This window comes from Netta rufina (genome assembly GCF_964035555.1).
Source record: "Netta rufina genome assembly, chromosome: 6".
NCBI lineage: Eukaryota > Metazoa > Chordata > Aves > Anseriformes > Anatidae > Netta > Netta rufina.
In genome coordinates this window covers 27,180,128-27,200,245 of record NC_140129.1, presented here as the reverse complement: position 1 = coordinate 27,200,245, position 20,118 = coordinate 27,180,128, and the positions used below count along the sequence as shown (strand labels likewise).

The 20,118-nt window shown below is 42.0% G+C and overlaps 1 protein-coding gene across 4 annotated transcripts in view; it reads left to right on the top strand.

The window, feature by feature from the left end:
* Window positions 1-302: 302 nt before the first annotated feature.
* PTPN4 (protein tyrosine phosphatase non-receptor type 4) overlaps window positions 303-20,118 on the top strand; it is a 108,297-nt gene continuing 88,481 nt past the window's right edge. For 2 of the 4 annotated variants that reach the window (XM_084289568.1, XM_084289563.1), the window contains exon 1: window positions 303-436. The gene's annotated coding sequence lies outside the window, so the exon portion shown is untranslated. Of the gene's footprint in view, window positions 437-17,263; window positions 17,285-20,118 lie in introns of those variants that run through there. The other 2 variants (XM_084289564.1, XM_084289566.1) reach the window with 2 other exon arrangements.

Here is a 20,118-nt window from a genome sequence, read left to right as displayed (position 1 = left end):
GAGGAGCCGGAGGGGGCTCCGCCGCCTTCCTCCCCCCTCCTCCTCCTCCTCCAGCCCTTTTCCCCTCGGCCCAGCCGCCGCAGTACGATGCGGGCCCCGCTGCCGCCGAGGCCGCGGCCGGGCCGGGCGCTGCGGGGGGACTGAGGGGCGGTGTCGAGGCGGAAAAAAAAGGGAGGGGGGGGGGGGCGGGCGCGGCGAGGAGAGGCGAGGCGAGGAGGGGCGGGGCCGGCCCCGAGCGCGGCCCCGGGCGCGCCCCCGCCTGCTGCGCGCGCGGGCACGGGCACGGGCGCGCGCGCGCGCGGGGGGTCGCGGGGCGGCAGCGGCGAGCGCAGCCCCCGCGCCTCTCCCCTCCGCGCTCCCGCGGCCGCCCCCCCCCCCCGCCCCCCCACCGCGTCTTCCCCCGCTCCATCGGCAAGGACGTGGCTGTTATATGAAGGTAAGGGGGCGGGGAGGGGTTGGGGGGGCCGTGATCCCCCTCGGAGGGGGGTTTTGGGGCGAAACCCGGCTGTGGGGGGGGTCCCGAGGGGGGCGTAGGGTTGGTTTGCGGCAGGTCGGAGGGGAAAGTTGGCGGCCGTGCGCTTCTCCCCAGGCACTCGCACGTTGCCCTGGCTGTGGCCGGGGAGAAGGGGCTGGAGCGGCGCTGGGCAGGCGGCGGGTCCCCCCCCCGGGGGGCTCTCGGTGCTCTCCTGCCCGCTTGTGTAACCGCCTGGGGCTCCCCGGCCACCGCGCACCTGGGGCTGGTGCCTCTCGGCTGCTGCCGTGCGAGGTTTGGGGAGGGAGAGCCGGCCCCTACCCAAAAAAAAAAAAACCCTCCCGGAGCTCAGCTCAGCTCAGCTCGCTCTGCCGGCGTGGGTGAAGCGCGCCCACCGGCGCCGAGAGCGTGCGGATCGGATGGGGAGAGCACATGCGGGTGAACTTTGTGCTGAGCCTCCCCGATTCCAGCGTTTTATTTATTTATTTTTTTTATTTAAACCGTGACACGGAAAATATTCGTGTCGCTGGTGTATTACAGAAGTGCTAATGGCTCGCAGCTGAACCGTCGTTTGTTAGCCGGTAGCCTGCACATGCATTTTCCCAGCTGCGGGTATCGCTCGCCCCTGAGCTCAACTCGGCTGGATGGCACCGGGGGCTTGTGGCCGCCCGGCTGCTGCCGGCATCGCTGGGAGCTCCCCGGGTGTGCTCGCACACATGCAGGCATTTATGAGCTCGTTACGTTATAAATATGGGCTGCAGGAGCACACCGGGGAGATTAAAACCGGTAAAAACGTCATCTTAATAGACGGCTATATCGAGGGAGAGCTTTCCAGTTCGTTGCCTAAATATAAAATATTCAGTATCGTAATCTTATGGATGCCATTTTCTTGACAATGGATTTCTTGCTTCGCTGACCTAAAAAGTTATTTTTACATATTGGCATACACCTCAGGTTTGCACCATGTTGATAAAATATTATTCTGAGTGATAAGCTTACAAATACCTACGTGTGTTTCTACACATTTCCCAGGCACGTTTTTGCTTTATAAGCTCAGAAATGTAACTGTGGGTCTGATTTTTTGAAGATAACTTTGTTGTCATTACAGCTTCTATGTATTTTTAGATTTTTGTTCCTTTTTTTTTAAACTAAAGCAAACATTGAAATATGAACATGTTTCCATCAAAAGCAGAAATGTTGTAATATTTTACCTTTTAGTGCGTTTTCTTTTCGTCTGCTGTTAAGTTTTTTTGAAATCAGATTCACCTCCTTAGGGTTTAGTTTAGTGGTGTTTTTTTTTCTTGTTAATTACAATTTTCCATGAAATGTCTTATTTGCTGCCATGCTTTATAATTCTGTTGTCCTGCAGAAGCCCTGTTGAGGTTGTACATAGCAGTATTGATTGAACACCCTTGCTAAAAATACTGTCGGGGTTGGGTGTGCTTACAGTGTCGTCGCAGGAAAGTTAAGTCTGCCCTGTTTTTCTGCGAGCAGAACGAGTGGCTGATTATTAGCAGCTACGTTTGTCAAAGCCCCGAATAAAAGCAAAATCCTGTGATCTTAGGAGTAATGCTAGTTGCTCCGTTGAGTGGCCGAACTCTCTATTAGCGGACAGAGTTCATTAAGTGCTATTTACATGTCAGTGCCATTAGCATATTTTGAATATATGGTAAGCCAATACCCAGGGCACATCATTTTGGCTCTGTTCCTGCAGTGCCCCCTGTTTGGGCAGAAGGATCCACCTACCCCCAGCTCGCAGCAGGAACTGAAGCTTAACCACTGGCTCTGGAGGCACGAGGCCGATGTTTATCGAGAACATTTGCTGCGTGTGAATGTTTTGTGTGTTTTGTTGTTAACCTCCGTGTTTGTGTGGCACGTCGTACAGGCTTCAGTGCTTGCAAAGAGCTACATGGTTGGCACCCCGAATAACAGCTGAATGTGAGTGCGTGGCAGGGTGATTTTGTGAAAATGAAATATTTTCTTTGAACTTGCTTGCCTGTTTTATCTGATCAGGAAGATCCTGATCAGTATTTGGGGGCTGTGTCCCTCTGGGGCCTTGTTATCCTTGGCGGGTTGTTTTATTAAAGTGTTGCTGAATGGATGTGGAAATTTTTTGTGCGTTGTTTTGTGCTTACGTGTAAAAAGTGGACTGTCTGTTGTACAAGCGTATTCTGGAAAACTGAGTGGAGGTTGCAACTTTGAAAATAGTGGAAGGGAGGATACCAGGATGGTGTGCTTGGTCCTGAAAGCTAACCTGTGCCTAGGAAAGAAAGCTAGAATGGCTTGCTGGTGGCATTTCAGACGGTTGGATGAGGTAAAGGGATTGCGTTAAGGGTCTTTTGACAATTATGATGGACTAAAAATTCTGTGCTAACTCTTTAGTTTATCTAAGCAATCAAAACAAATAGTCACATGCCACGTTTCGTTTGGCACTGAAGTCACCATTAGATTATTTTTCTGAAACTGCTAAACAGTGAGTTTCTGTGGCCTGTTTTCCTAGGTCTTCACGCTGCCATTAGCTAGATCCTCTGGTACATCGGGATTCTGCCTCATCCCTCCTCTGCTCCCCCGCCCCCCGGCCAGTCTGGGTTTAAATTTGGTACAAGATCACATGAATCCCATGCCTTCACATCCTGTTTTTGTGTCACCTCACTTCCATTCTCACCAATTATAAAAATGGTCAAACAAGAGAATCTTTCAGCAGATGGTTGACTGTGCGTCTTTTTTTTTTTTTTTTTTTTTAATACCTCGCTTTCACTCTGGTGCTGTCACTTTCCATAAAATGGCCAGGCAAAATTCTCCTGAGTTTCATTGTGATCCAGCCTAAACAACTGTAAAAATGGTTTGCGTGCATGTATACTGCGGGCCTGTTTGTAGTGGGAAGAAGGAACTGTGAAGGTAGGAGAAAAAGGGAAGGGGAGGATGGTTTGGGCAGAAGGCAGACCCAGGAGGAGAGCGGCGTGGTAACGTAACAGCAGCTCTTGCTGTCTGGGCCAGCTGTTCATATATGCTCATTTGGGAACAGAAGCTGTTTTTCCTCGAGGACTTGTAATCCATTGAAATAGCACAAAATAGTTCTGTGTAGGCTTCTGAAAGCCTTTTTAATTTCCAAGATTTTAAAATTTTCTGGAAGTAATCTCTGCTATGTTTTGTCACAGAATTACATAGCAGAATCTCCTTTCCCAGTTTGGAGAATTTCACAATTATTAGGAAACTCTTGCTGCTTATCACTTATACCATGATTTCTTCAGGCACACAGTAGTTACTGTGCTCACAGAAGTCTCACTGACATGTCGCCATACAAGGCTGAGATGCCCAGATGCAGTTCACAGGAACGTGGCCGTTTTGCAGTGGTCTGTGTTACTCAGCTCAAGTCTGTGCTGATTGTGTGTGCTGTGGCCCAGCGTGTCCTACAGAGCATTACAGCTTGTAGGCAAATAGTTACTCAGGTAAATCAGACAGGCATAACTAAATGGATTTTTGTTTGAAATGTGGGAGTTCAACCAGCTTTTACTTTCCTCAGCTTTTGCACCTTGGAAGAAGAAATAGGTGATGCAATTAGACCTCTGTTTGCATGCTCCTTTGTCTTGCACTGCAATTGCTTTTTGGACAAGTTAAAGGCGACTGTTGAATGATAAATGCAAGTCTCTGTGAGTGGCTTATGAGATACTGCCATCTCTGCAGTTCCACGAGAAAGGGAGAAATAGCTAATATCCATTTATAAATAAACTGTCACTTAATTATAAGTACTTACGCTCTTTAATGAAGAGTGCTTTAGGAAATATTTTCACCAATTGGAGATTGAAATGCAGTTGCTGGTTAAGAGTTCTCAGGCCATCCGTGAGAGATAAGAGATAAATAAAATTGATAACACCCTTAGAGCATGTGTGTTCTCACATTTCCTTTCAGGCTTCCCTTAACTTCCCTGGGGTTAACTGCCTGAGAGAACGACTGAATTACTCTGCGTGACCAAAGCCCAGACCTTCACATGAAAACCAAATGTGTTGCTAGCAGGGATTCATGTTTTCATACATATAGTTTTGAAATTTAGAATTGTGTTTATTAGAATGAAGGAGGATATTCCAGTATCTTCAGTATCTTCTCAACTTTTTTATTTTTTATTTTTTTGGTTACCAAATACTTAGTGATTTTGATTTTAATGCGGAAACCTTTCTTCTAATGTGCTGCTTTTGGGATGTTGCTCCAGTCTGGAGGCCTTACTTACATGTAATTTTGCTATTTTGTGGTAGTTTTCATAAGCTATTTTAAAATTCATTTAAAAGTAAGCTCTTAGCATTACTTCTGTGGAGTAAAATTTATTAGGAGTAACAATGTCAATTGATTTGGGTTTATGTCCATTAACTGTGTATGGGTTAAACATACGTTCCTTACTTACTTGGCTCTAAAGGACTATTAACATCTAAGGAAGCTGAATGGCATTTAAGAACTTTCTGAGTGCTTTGGCCATTTCATTGCACTTGCGTACCACCATCTCCCTGCCCTACAAGCAAAACAGTAACTAATCCCCCAAACAATGTTGTGTTTCTCTTGCAAAGGACAGGCGTGGAAAAAGGCCTCTGTCAGTGCAGCCCTGAAACTGAGTAATGAAAGTTACAATTTTTTTCTCAGATCAGAAAAATATTCTCAGATAAGACTTATCTTTTTTTTTTTTTTTTTTTTTTTCAGTTTGTGGTTGTGTTGCTGTTATTATTTTTAAAATGGCATCAGTCATTAAAACCAAAAATTGAAACTGTATCTGCAGCAGATAGCTCTCCATGTAAACCAAAGCAGCAGCTGGTAAAAGATAAGGGCCTGCTGGGGCTCCTTTGTCTGGGAGAGATGTGCTAACATACTTGGTCTTAGAAGAAGGTTAACAAGCAAGATTCCTCTGTTTTCTTTTTGCAGCAGAAGGTGGTATTTGCAAAACAGTTAAGCAAAGTCAATAGCCAGGATTTGATGCACTGGAAAGCTGCTGATATTTATTTATTTATTTTTAGGAATATATTCAAGCGTGCCATACCAGAAGCTTGTGCCCCCTCTTGTCTGTGCCAGTAGAGAGCCAGCACTGAACTAACTTGACTGAAACGTACTAGAGGTTTGGTTCCTGCCTCTGTCTCCTCAGGCTGGGAACCTTTTCAGGAAGGGCGCACAGGAATGCAGCAGTCACTAATAATGTTCTCTGGACTCCCAGGTTAACGTTTTTTGTCTGAATGTGCTAAAAGGCAGTTTCCTGGTGGTGGTTTGTCAGTATATTATTACAAGTCTGAGAAATGTGTTTGTTGTAAGGTGAAAAGTTACTTCTAGAAAAAAACAAGACCTTTAAAAGTCACTCCAAGGAAAAGTGATAAACCAAAATGGGATTCCCTTCTCTAGGGTCAGGAAAAGATGCTTCCCAGATCTCACACCAGTGACTTGATGCTTTTGCTTTAAGAAACAGAATGATGTCACTTGTGAGGAAAATCCCCATGGCAAAACTGATTTTTTCACTAACCTTGTAGTGAATTCATAATTTTTTTTTTGTGGGTGGGGAGGGTTGAGGGGTGGGTAGAGGGGGACCTGCAGTTTTTCCTTGGCAGCTTGGCTTTGAAGAGAGTTAAAGCGAACATCTGTCACTTTGTGCTTGTCTGCGGTGATGCTTGCAACAAGCTCTTAGTGCCATCTGAAACAGTACCATGACATTTTTCATCTTCCAAAGCAGGAGTGGGGGCAGATGACCGGTGCTGCTGGTGGCCCACAGCCTTGCCTTCGAGGTCGTTTTCTCCCATGCAGGTTGTGCATTGGCCACTTCTGTGTCGTGTCCGTAAGCTGCGTGCAGCATCAGTGCTGTTCTTAACATGTGTTACTGAGTTTGTGTGGTGCTCTTATTTAGAGAAGATGTTCTTCAGGAAAAGGGAAGTGTATTATTTAGTTTGACTTCTCAAAAATTAAGTTTTAACACTTGGCATATGCATTTCAAATCACTGTGGCCTGTAACTTCCAAGCTGTGAGCTTCTATTAAAGCTTTCCTTGGAAGAGGTTTTCAGGTTTTTGGGGGAGGCAGGTTGCTGTTATGATTGATGCCGCAGTCTGTTTTACTACTTGTGTGCAAATGAGAGTGTAGGTTAGTCTCGGGAATCCTAATCTGCAAATAATTCCCCACTTAGTACGATTTAGGTTTGTGGGTTGGCTCTGCAGGAAGATATTGCAGGCATCCTGCTAGCTCGTCTGGATGCATGTGCTTTAGGTGGAGTGCATCTCTTCTAATCTAATGTTTCGAAGGACCTTCCAGATGTAATGTGTGTTAAGAAGAGCTGCTTGGAAGCTGAAACTGTGGCTACATCCTTAAAGCTGAAGAGAAGGTATCGCCTTGTCTGAGCCTGGATAAAAAACAGGGGAGAGGGGAAACTGGGAAGGACAGCTTTCCTGCAGCGCTTATGGAAGCTATAAGGTTTAGGAAAACACAATTAAAAAGGAAAAGGGAATATATTTTTTGTTTAATATCAACAAATCTCATTACCTCATGGGAGGCTTCTGCTGAAGTAACTGCGGTTTGCACAACCACAGGAGGTGGAAACTGAAACCCAGAAGTGGTATTACAGTGGAACAGATCAATCTGCTGCACGATTGGCTCCTACTTCCAAAATTTTTTTGAGCATTTTGTTGCTTCTTTTGTTCCTGTGATCTTGGTTAGACGTCAGTGATTTGGGTGTTTCTGTGTATGGCAAATACAATGACTTCTGGTTATGCTGCTAGAGTTTCTTCTCAAGTTCTCAATATGCAACTGGGTAAGGAGGGATAGAGCACTAATGGTGGTAAGAGTAAAAATAACCTTTCACTATTAATCTTTTACTCCTATTTTTCATTATATGAATTGAAATAGACCATACTAGCTATACAAACCATCCACTTAGGAAGTATCTTGAACTTTTTAAACTTCCTGTCTTCCTATCAAGAAATAATTTAATTTTGGTGATTTTCTCAGAAAAACTTACTTGGCTTTTGCTGTGCTTTTCTGCATGTCCTGACCTGCTTACAATGCTTCTGGCATTTTCCCTTAAGAGATCTACTCTTACCTTAGAGATGTAAGGCACTGGTGATACTGTCATCTGTTCCCCCGGCACCTACTATGGATTTGAGTCATTTGTTCGCCAGCTCTTAGATCAGCTGGGGGGAGCACGTTTGGTGACTGTGCGAGAGGCAGGAGGCTGCGGATGCTCACTGTGGTCGTTTTTCAAACAGTTTCTGGCTTCTCGCAGTCCCTGTGCTTGCAGGGGCTGGATTCTCTTCTAATTTCTCAACAGCTACGTAAAATTTACTGGATTGAATAATAGATGCATTAAATACATTAATTAAAATATCTCTGCTTTTCAAAACCATGCCACACTAAAGGCTAAAATAGATACAATAAGAAAACGAGGCCTGGGTAACCACTGCGGTATATACAGTTACACTTGGAACAGGGTTCCTCTGGAGAAGACTAAAAAAAAATAGGCTGAAAATTAACATCTGACAAAAAACCCTCTAAGAGGAAATTCCTACAGGAGAACTTCATTCTTGAGATTAATTAAATGAAAGATTAGAAATTCTCTAGATGGCTGTAAGCTATTTAATAAAACCGAAGCAAGCAATTAAAATACTCAGTTTTAGTTACCAGCAGAGGCATTGCTCCTTTTTATGATCCTGGTGTTGTGTCGCTGTCCCCCCATCGCATATGTTCTGCCTTTTACAGGAAAGCTATATGTGCAGCTCATTAATGCTAGACATTTTCCGCAGAAGGATTTTCATTAAGAAAAAACACAAAACATGATGTAGGAAAAAAAAAGGTGATGTAGATAATAACTTCTTTGGCTTTGAGAACACACACGCGGCCTTGAGAAAACAGAAATAAAAGTGCTTTGTAGGAATTATACTAATGAAATGTATGTGAGACTAGCTTGAAAGAGAAACTTGATTAGCTGAAATTTCAGATGTTAACATTTAGCCACCTCTTGGTAGCACTTCCACTGCCAATAAAACTGCTCCTGCTTTCTCAAACCTCTGGTTTCTTCCATTTCTAAATTATAACAATTCAAGCATTTTTCAGTTCACCTCTTTACAATATTTTTTCCTATGTCTTCCAGACAAACTGATTATTTCTAACTGTTCTGATTGTAGTTCCCCTAGTATCTGCAGAAGTCATTTTCCACTTCAGCCTTTCATATTCGCTCAGAATACATTCTGCATTCTGCTGCACCTGGTGTGCCCTGACAACTGCGTGTGCTCCAGCAGTTGTCTGTAACAAACTGCAGGTCGGGGCTGTGCTGTATCACCACAGATCCATCCCTCGTCTGAGGGCACTGTGTGATAGCAAATCACATCGTCATGGGAGGGAGAAAATGCCTAACTGCAAGTTGCCAATGGATTCTGGAAAATTGAAGTAGTTGCCATAGTTCAGCAGAGTTATGATGCCACAAGGAAAATGGGAAAGACAGAAAAACTGCATCTATTGTATGCCAAGTAGTGCTTTTATACTAAGTTGCTCCAAATTAAGTTCCTGGCTGTATAAGTTGTTAGTGTTCTGTGATGAGATTTCTTCAGAAGTCCTTACTACTTTCTGCTGGCAGTTCATGAGCAAACAGATGTGATCTTCAGTGAAAATAATGATAGATTAGTACAGAAGTTTCTGAAGATGACCTTCTTAGTGCTATTGTATTTTTCAGTTGTAAACAGAAAGCCACGTTCTAAAAATCTGCTTTCCAAACTTAAATGACTATAATTAGTGTTCCAAAGAAGCAACAGTCAACCTTTTTCTTTTGGCAATGCATAAATATATTCATTTTTATAACATTTAACATAAAACACATAATCCATTGTCAGACTTTAATGCGGAATGTTAAAAAGGAAGAGCATGGCTGTTTATTCTATTAATAATGATTGTGTGTCTAAGTTAAAATGAAAAAAGTGTTGACTAACTATTCCTGAAACAAATCAGCTTTATTTTTATTGTAGCTCCCAAAGTATGGAAGTGGGTTTGAAGCCCACTTTGCTGTGTACAATTAATAGAAAACAAATTATGCTTTGAAGGCCTAACGTTTCTGTAGATGGGGTTTCTTTTCAAATAACCCATGTCCTTCCAGTTGCCAGCATACCCAGCTGCCCTGAAAATGCTTCAAGGTGTCTTAAGAATGACATAGAAGTAATGAGTGCTTATGAATGAAGGCATTAGGGATGCCAGGCCCAAGCCTTTGGTGCATTTCCAGTACTTGCAGATAATATCATTGTTATGAACACGTATTATAAAACATTAACTAATGTGTCCTAAAATCAGTAGGGGGTTATAGTTAAGAAGTGTATTGGTTCAGGGTCTATGACCTAACTAATGCATATTGCATACGTCAGATACATCTGTACACGTGCTAAATAAAATACCTTCATGTTGGTGCATAGCGGACAGCAGGCTGGAGTGATAATGCTTGAAAATTCCTTAATAACAAATACACGTTTTACTGCAGAACATATTTCAAGAGTATGCCGAGAATTTTTGAAATAATAGTTGAGAAGCAAATCCTGACATTCGTGCTTCCCCTTCAGGAGTGACGGAAATATATTTCATGTATTGTTTTTTAGTTAGACTTAATCATTTCCGCCAAAGCGTCTTACATGCACTTTAAAAAAAAAAAGTTGAAATGTTCTGTTGACTTTTTGAAACTTTTTTTGGCAATGTTAGGCTCTCCATTTATTTTGTCCCTTGTTTAACAGTTTTTTGTGTGTTTTCAAAAGCACTTCCATTCACCATTCAAGGAATTCAATAGAATTCTAATAGGAACCGCACATAAATAACTACAGAAATCAATGCTCCAATTCAGCCAAGAGTTTTTTGTGACTTCAAAAGCCACAAGAGCATTTATTATTAGAAACATACAATTGACTTTTCTTGTATTATCATTTTGCATAGTGATTTGGTTTTTACCACCACAACAAGATGTTTGACAGTTTCATTTGAAAATGATGTATTTACATCCTGCGTTCCACAACAGTTTAATTTTTATCAATTCTGTGAAACCACATCCATGGCAATTTGCATGTTCAGCGCTGGGCAAGGGTTCGGTGAAATACTCACTCGGAAATTTTTCCTCAAAGGTCAACCAAATGCTAAGCCCGGTCTCCTGTTCCTGTATTGTAATGAAAATATAGAAAATCTTTTGATGTGTAGGGTTATTGGATTAATTTTCATATATACAAAACTCAAAGTAAAGCATCTCCCGTCCCTTGGAAATGTTTCTGAGGTGTCCTTCTGGCTGCAGAGGTGAGCTGCTATAGCCCAGGGCTGTCCTGCATGTCCCTGCAGCGTGCAGTGGTCTCACTGCCCCCTGGCCACGTGTCCACTAGGAATCCTGGTCCCCAAGCTCTTGGCCGGGCTGGAGTGAGGGAGCTGGTCTCCAAGGAAGTAGCTTCAGCACTCTACGAGCCTTGGCAAGTCGGTGCTTTTTTTTGGTAGAAAGAACCAGAACTTGATAACAGGATGGTATGACCTGAAATCCAGCACCCTGACTGCCTTAGTAATGGGCTGCTGGAGGCTTTGGGGCAGCTCTTGTGTGCACTTTCGGGTAGCTTTTAGTGTAGTCTTACCACGTAGGGTGGAAATCACACCCAGGAGGAAACAGAGGTTTGACAGGAGAGCGTTTAAACACTTGTCCATTTTTTTGTGTTTATGTTTTGCTTTTCACAGTTCAATTTATTTTCCAAACAATCTGCAAGTTACTGGCAGGGGCTTCTAGGTGACAATAGCCTTCCCCCAGCCTCCTAATTCCTGCTCACTAGGCAGTCTGATGCTGCTGCTCTGAGGAACTGCCTCCTGGCATTTCATTCTGGGAGAGACCTGGTGCTGAGACTTCCCTGCATGGCCACCCAGTTCCCTCCAGATGCAGACCGGCCGTGCCATCCTCCTGCACCTCGCTGCGTGAGCAGGTGCTGCAGCGCTGCATGCCTCTCTTGGTGCTTGGGAGCATTTCTGTCAGCGGGGTGGAGAGGAGAGGAAGCAAAGCCTGTCTCTAGTCCTTTCTACTAACAGTTATTGGAGTGGAAAGGTGAAACTTCTACTGCACCTTGAGAAAGGTTTTGATTGTGATCAGGGGGAAGAGAAGCGAGAGTGAAGCATGATGAAGAGCAAGACTCCTAACACAGTCTGGTAACTGCAGCTACATTAATGTTCAGTGGTTCCGCTATCCCTTGGAGTTACGTGAATTTAGGATTAAGATTAAGTGTTGTCATGGTGTTATCTTAAATAACAAAGGAAGTGAAGTCAGACCTTCTTTTGGTTCTTCAAAGTTCTTCCCCATTTCCTTTGACCACTTCTGTCTAATTCTGGTTGTATTTGAGTCAGCTGCTTTCAGCTTGACACTTAGGTCCCTTAGGCATCCGCGAAGTTAGTATATGCTAATGTCTGCGTTTCTGCTGACTGACAGGTACACGAAAACCTACCTTACTTCTGTCACTGGAACACAAAGCTTCTTTTAATTTACCTGGCCATTCAGCATTTACAGAAACAAGGTACTAGAATGTCACTGGCCTAATTTGTTCACTAATTCGTTAGCTTAATGTCTGAGATCCGCTAAGCAGGGTTTACTTCCTGAAACATTCTCTGACCATTCCTGGGTTCTCATAGATAGGTGGTGTTCAACTGGTATCTGAGCTGGGGTAGAGAAAATAAAAATGGGATACTAAAAATATAACAAAAAAAAAATAATTATATTTATATATTTAGGGGCGCTTGGTTCTGTTAAGGGGCAAAAGAGGCTCTTTAGATTTATCTGAAATCAAGCATTCCTTTTTTTTAATGTTTGTGTGGATCTGCTTTTTTGTGAAACCCAATTTTATGACAGTAAGCAAGACACAAACCATGCAATTCATGCTGTTCTTGAAGCAATTCTGAGTGTTACCCATCCCCTCTTGCATTGCTTCTCTTCTCTAGCCAGTCCCAAATGTATGGAGGAAAGGCAGAAAAAACAGCTGGAATTTGTTTTGAATGCAAGAGAAATGGAAGAGAAAAAAGAAACAGATAAAACATGGGGAACACTGGGAAAGAAACAGTATTCCCAGCCCTTGTAGGTAATTCCCAGAAAACCTGAAGCGGAGTTATTAAAATGTTGTTATTTGTATGAAGCAACAAAGACTTTATTGCTTGATGCCAGACACCGCTCCATAGCTCCACTCTATCATGTAATCCATTTTATTGAACATCGTTTCAAACTGACTGAGGTTCCTTAACCAGCCTGTTTATAGAACAGGTGGTTAGAAATTTACTTCAGAGACAAAAATACAGTCCTAAATTTAGACTAAATTCTTCCCTGACCACTTCATTTACTCTATTTTGTACTTACCATTCCTATTCCAGAAGTGCTTTCTTCTGCCTGCGCAGTTTGTCTGAGTGCTGCTGTCCCCTGTATCGTTTATAAAAATTGGTGTTATGTTTTGAGCTTCTTAATAGGCATTCCACCAGCTAAATGTGGAGAAAAAAATAAATCATGTTTCAAAATAATTACAAACTATTACAGCTTCACTCCCAATTTTACAATGTCAGATAAAGCAGTCTGTTTTTTTTTTCTGTATTTCATCATTACTGGGCTTTTTTCATTTTGGTACTGCTTGGTGCTGGAACACATCTGTGTATTTTTTGAGGCTCTAATAGCTAATCCACGTGAGCTTTTGCAATACTGAGCAGCATCAGAGGGGACCTTCATCTATGCCCAACTAAGCGTCCTCTTATGAGGAATTCCCTCTTAAAACAGCATGATATAGCTGGCTTGTTTGCATCTTATGGCCTGCTAAAAATATTTTCTTTCCTTCCCACTTACCTTCTACAATCCTCCTCAGCAGAAATGGTGTCTGACCAGTTTGTGTGCTGGTCGGTGTTTTTGTAGTTGGTTATGCCTGCTTGGTAAAGTACAGATGTTGTCCAAACTTACTCTAAATTTCAGTAAATCACTGAATTAGGTGCCTTATGAGGGGTTATTTAAAAGTGAAAGCTATTGGGATTAGTAGAGAAAACAAATTGGATCAGCAGCTGACCATATAGGTGACTGCAAATGGCTACACTGTAAGAGCAGCTAACAGGATGGAGGGAGATTATTAGTCATGCTCTTCAAAAATCAGTCTTGAAATTAATTCTGTCTCATTACATTTGTTAATAACCTTGGTGCAAGAATTATGTCTCTTCTTATTAAAAGCTATAGATAACAAACTTCAGAAAATAGAGTATTTCAGACAACGGGATTATTCTGTAAGGAAAATAAGGAACTCATAGATCTGAGCACTAAAAAACTAATATGATTTAATAATACAAAATCAAGTCTTTAAGGCATCAGAGCTTTTCTTTGCTTTTAGGAAAAGCACTGGTAGCAATTTCAGTAACCGTTCTCAATATGAAGAACGAGCAAGGCTAATCTAGCACCAGGTATCAGTGGCTCGATGTGAGGGCAGAGTGTGCCTGTTACTTCTGTGCCCTTCCTGGGCTGCCCAGTAGTTTTGGTGGTGACAGAAGAGAGCTGGGGACATGCATCCAAAGTTTCACCAGCAGCACCGAGTTGGGATAACTGCAAGTATGTTGGGGACCGTTTCAACATAGAATTTGTACGTGTTGTTTTTCAAACTTGTCAAGATAAGTTAGGGTGGAATTCGTTAGCACTTGCAGAAGATAGAATTAGGGTATTTTTTAATGCACTCAGAAAATTATCTTCTAAAAAATGCACTATTTCTTTTTTTAAAAGTTTAGAGAGGTTCTCTTGAACGGTTGTTTTCCAGACTTTCTTTAGTTTTGTGTGAGAACACACCTGGAAACAAATATCATTCTTCGAGAGTTCTGAAATACTAGTTTTTAAGAGGAATTATATAAATGGGATTCCAATTTATTAGACACGTTTACAAGTTAAATATGAATATTAGAAACTTCCATTAGCAGCAATGCATGCACTATAAGCAGATCGACTGGTTTACTGAGATTATGCCAACGAGCTGAAATAATGGCCTCTTACTTCAGGAGATTTGTGCTGAAATCAGCTGAGGTCATAAGAGAAATTCTGGTTCTGTCCCCGTTTCTCGCAGAAAGAATGCTGCCAGTCAGCGCCGCAGCGGGCCAGACAAAAGGCTGATCAGCGGGAACATCTGGATCTCGCTGTCAAATGGCCCAGTGTAGTAACACAGCTAATTGCAGCTTGCTCTTAACCTTTATGTCCTAATTCACGTTTGCAGTGCTTGCAATAGCATTATCAGACTGATGTTTTTTTTTTTTTAAATGTTTGTTTAAAAAAAGGAAAATTTTACTTACTTTTGAGCAATTGATGTGATTTTAGTGATTGTGAAACAAGTTATGTCCTTTAAAGACTTGGTGCATCTACTCTGTGGACTGGTCTGGCTGTTCTGAAACACTTTTTTCAGTGCTGACAGTGCGGCAAGGTGGGCTGGCCATGTGTTTCAAACTCTAAGGAAGTGCCGAATGCTTTTCATGCTTTGTATGTCTTATGAATGTTGTGTACACCAACAGGATCTCTCACAGATACTGCACGTTTTAGTTCAATGCTGAACTGTCTTTTCTGTAGAATCTCTGTTCCTGCTTGTTTTTCATCTCATCTGAGCTTACTTGGGTCAAAAAAAAAAAAAAAAAAGCTAAGAATAAACAGTACAGGATTTGTCTACATAGAAAATAGTTGTAAAACAAAATTCTGCTAACAAGCAAAATCATTATTTCAAACTTATTTTACTCATGGGCTTTCTCATTCAGTATTGAGTGTCCAATTGACCTTTGGTTGAATCCTTTCCTGTAGAGTAATAAAGGCAGCCTTACTGTTCAATAAATGGGTTATGTTAGGGAGAGATACAAAGAGAGAGAGAAAAAAAGAGAGAAAGAGATGTGCTGGATTTTCAGTGAACTGGACTGAAATCTGAGCATCTGAAGCTTGAGCTTTTGGGGAAGGCTCCTTTTATTTGTAATTCCCCCAGGAAAAAGGTTTTGTGGAATGTTTCCTGGATCTTAAACATCTTAATGATCAAAATATATTTTGACCATTAAATTAGAATGGACATGAAGTTCGTATTTCATGCGATTGTTCAAAATTTTTTCTTGATGAGCTCCGAAGCACTTAGAGCAGTCCGGGAAAGTAAGCCCCAAAACATTACTTGAATCTTTGAATTCAGAGATTACATAGATTTAGGATGAATCTAAAAAATACTTGTCTTAATAGTATCCCCAGTTACACACTGGCTGTGACGTACACGTTTTTGTGCTGTAGCATTTATTGTTCCAGTACCTATACCGATGCCTTGTGTAGACGTTTTCCCAAATGTTTTAACATCCAGAGGGTATTAAGCCTCTGTCCCCTCCGTGCTTGCCTTGAGCGTAGCAGTAATACAGCCCTCCCTTGAGCACAGTAAACCCTCTGTACCACATTTCTTTGTGGTTATACAGATTTCTAAACGTAAATTATAAAGCAGTTGGTCTAAACTGTATTAACATGCAGCCTTTCCACAGGAGCGTATGGATTTGTGGGCATTGTAGGTTCTGATGGATTAGCAGAACTCTTTTCTCAACAAGAATATCAACATGTGAAGGCTTTCACTTACAAAAGTCTGCCCCTTACTGTTGAGAAGCTTATGGCTGATGCAGCTCCCCAAACCTGCACAGAGCCTGCCATAGTTTCTAGAAGCAGGTTTTCATGCCCTTTCCCCTCCGATTGCAGTGCCCCCATCTCAGCACCGCAGTGATCTCGCGGTGGGCGGGCAGTGTTGGTGTCGGGCAGCAACTCGCTGAGTAGTGTGGTGCAAGAGAAGGGGCTGCGTGGAGGGGTCGAGATCTGGGGTGTTACATTCAGGTAGTTGTAAGCAGCAGCTGCTCCTTGTATAACAGGAGTTTGGAGGGGAAGGAGCAGATCCCACTTCCTTCTGCTGTTTCCTCTTTTCTCTTGCAACTGGGCTTTGGTGCAGGTCTTTAGAGTCCATCTCTATTCGCCCATGTGGGATTTTCAGGCAGGTGAAGATGTTTCTGTAGCTGCTTGATGGGGCAGCGTGGCCTTGCCTACCTCAGCCTGCTGCTGCTTGAGTTGAAAGTTTTTTGTTGCAATCATATTCCATGCGCTGATGTGAAACTTCTCAGTGGAACATCTTTCATCTTTCCTGTATCATCATACAGCAGAATGCCATGTTTTGTCTTTTCTTGGCAAAAGTGCTGTTGATCATTTCCAATACGCATTGATTTATTAGGGCTTGGGCATCTGGAGGAGAAGAAGAGTACTTGTGGACTTCAGAAATACTCTCACAAATAGTAAAGCTGAACATGCTGTAAGAAAGCGATGAGAAGGTTTCTGCTAGAGGCTAACTGCAGGCACACTTAGAGGCTCCGGTTACAGCAGGAAGGTCTTTGTGGGAAGGTCTGCCAAAGTCATTGATGAAGATAAAATCCAGTCTTTCCCAGGGTGTGTTGTGTGATTGTGTGCCAAAGATGATATGCTAAAGGGATCATTATGCCAAGTTCTGTGGGATTTAAGGAGTGCTTGTTAACTAAAGGAAATTTTTTTTGAGTTGCATAAATTAACCTTTCTTCTAACAATTTATCTTTTGTTTATATATTACTGTTCCTTGTTCATTTGTACTGTCATCATCGTTTTTTTTTTCTTTTTCCTCTCATGTACTAGTCCATTTTCATACCATGGAGAAAAAAAAATTCTGCATCAGAGCGACTGGCACAACATGCCCTGCAGATAAAGAAGTCCAGTGTCGTGTTGGATCAGGTTAAAGGTTCAGAGCTCAGTGATGCTGACAGTGGTTAACAGCACGGAAAGTATTAAGAAGCAGGCCCTGGATGATGTGAGCCTTCCCTGATGTAGCTACATAATAACCAGTTATAAATCAGTTTCCTGGTTTTGTTTGGTTTTGACATTGTAGCTACTGTTGCCCATAACTTTTATTTTGTATAGTACATAGTTGTTTCTCAGCATTCATGGGAAACCTGATGCATTATCTCTGTCTTTGAAACAGTGATGTGCTGGACTGAAAAAGGAGGCAGCCAGTATGTTAAATAGCGCGTTGTATAAACTCCAGTAGTCATTATCACAGCAAAAGTAAGAACGAGCATAAATTTGAAATTGTGTGAGGATTCTGTTGTTAATACATATGGCATGTAACTATTCTAAAAGCCCTTATTCTAATGGCAGTACCTGATAAGAACAGCGAGATGTATGACCAGTGTGGGCTGCTGCCACTGACTCACTGTGTAATGACAGGCAAATTACTCAGTTTTCAGCATCTCATTCTCCTCCTTTATAAATGAGAAATATTGTTTCCCAGTAAAACTCTTTGAGATCCTAGGATAAAAGATTTTCTTTTTGTACGCCTACTGAGGATATAAATTTGAAGTGAGAAAGTGCAGCAAATACCAGGTTCTGTGCAAGAAGTCTCTTACCAATACAGACACAAAACAGTGGAGTCTTGTTGTTTGTAATGGATTGTACTAAAGCACCTCATGCTTAAGAAATCTTGGTGTAGAGCACAAGCAAAGAGGTGTTTAGGTCCAGCTTATTACTCGAGTCGGTGTTCTGCTCAAGCCTTTTTATTATCTGCATAGCTCAGAACAGCTTCACTAAAACTTGTGATGTGTGCATTGATATCTACTGTCCAGTTTTCTTTGATATGCCAGGCTCTGTGCCACCTTCAGATGAAATGGTGCAGGGAATTAAATTAGAGAAGTTTTCTGACAGTCTCCATCATCTCTTTCATGTTGTCTTTGGCTGTGTTTTATCACTAAATTTAGATGATATTTTGGGAAACTTGACCTTTCCAGAATGATCTACATTAGCACTATAGTCTTAATCTTTCCCCTGGCACCTCCTGAAACAAAATACAAATTAATGATTCAGACACCACAAAGCAAATCACATGCCACTTGTTTCTTCCCAACTATTCTTCATTGTCATTGTTTTCTGTATTGTATGCATGTCCTTGTGTATTCTGTGGTGAAAGGGACCTAAATGATGCAGGGGGTTTTAAGGGGGTTGGTAGCAGATGAGTAAAGAAATGATGCAACCGTTTCAGGTATGTACAGCAGAAGGTTTAGTTAAGCATAAAAAGAACACCGTTATTTCAGCACTGACAAGCGGATGTTAATTTTGGCTTTGATGTATGGTTTGGCTTTTAATGAATTCAGACTTATTTTGTGATAGTCCATAAATAGCTGTGGAAGTGGTGGAGGATACATGAAATGTCTGGTCTCTGGTGCTGCAGGGAAGAATATGCTGTTCTCTCTCTCTGTAGATGATTGCCCCTCTGTTTCTGCATCTTTATCTCCTCCAATTCCATTTATCATCATTCTTCATCCCATTTAAATTTGCTGATGTTCTTAGACTTCCTTTGCAAGAAGCATTTCTCTTACTTCATAATTAAAAATAAATAAATAGAGATAATCCCATCGATTACTCTGGTTATAACCCTATTTTATCCAGCTGTGTTCTGTCCCAAATTCAGTTAATGCACAATCTAAAATTTCTATTGTAGATTTTTGTCCTTTTACATTTTTCCCCAGCTTGTCACTGTTGTCTGCTCTTTTATTTTTCTTTTGAAATTGCTTTTACCAAAAGGACTCGGCTGTGTGCAATACCTTCTTCACTCTGTTTTACTTTTCTGACTGTGGCTCTGCCCAAAGCAGCTCCACCCTCCCTTCGTGGCCTCCTCCTGCCTTCCTGTTGCTGCCATGGTGCTTATGCAGCCCCAGAGAGAACCATGTTGCAAAGTGGTGTGAGCGAGGAATAATTTTGCCAAAATGTTGTTGTTACTTAATTCTCCACTCTGGTTTACCATATGGCTGTACAAATGGCTATGTCAGCAGCGGGGAGAGGATGATGCAAGGCTGGAAACAAGAGGCCAGACACAGGAGTAGGTCAGGAATGCTGCTTTAGCAGTGCTGGGCTATGGCAAAATAACGCGTTCATCAGAGTAAAGCCTAACAGTTGCTGTCATGATCACGTCTTCTTGAAATCCTAATCTCTGTTGCCTATTTCCCTAACCTTCTTCCCTCTCCCTCACATTGTTTAGTGCATTTTCCACAGTTGCTTGTTCATCTCTTCTCATTAAAGGTGATCAATAAGGACATCAGCAGAAGCCTGTATTTCTCAGCATGCACAGGTGGAGCATCCTCAGGGCAGGGTTGAAACAAACACGGTTAAACCTTTTGGGTGCGCATCATAAGTCAAACCTGTACCATCATTTGGAAATACGTGTTAAATAATTAAGATAAGGTTTAGACTGATAAGCTGTTGGGAATGGATAAAGTTAAGTTGCAAAAGAATATTTAAATCAGTAGTTTTCCAAAGCAGCACAGTGTGATGCTCATTTAGTATGAAATTTTAAAGACCTAAGCCATTTTGATTGGCAACAAAAGATATCCTATAACCTCATCTGCTTTCAGTGTCTTTCCAGCAGGGACCAGGTACCTTCCCAAGCAATAATTTTGTTTTTCGTGTCCCTGAAATCACAAGATGTCTGTAAACAAGTACACTAAAATTCCACCCCTTTCCTTGGTCTGCAGAGTTGCTTTTACATTCGTCTACAGTTATTAATAACTAAGTTATTCATAGCAGCATAAAAGTGTTTCTTTTTGTGGGGTTGGGGTGTGCTCTACAAAAAATGATTCTGAAATGTTGAAATAC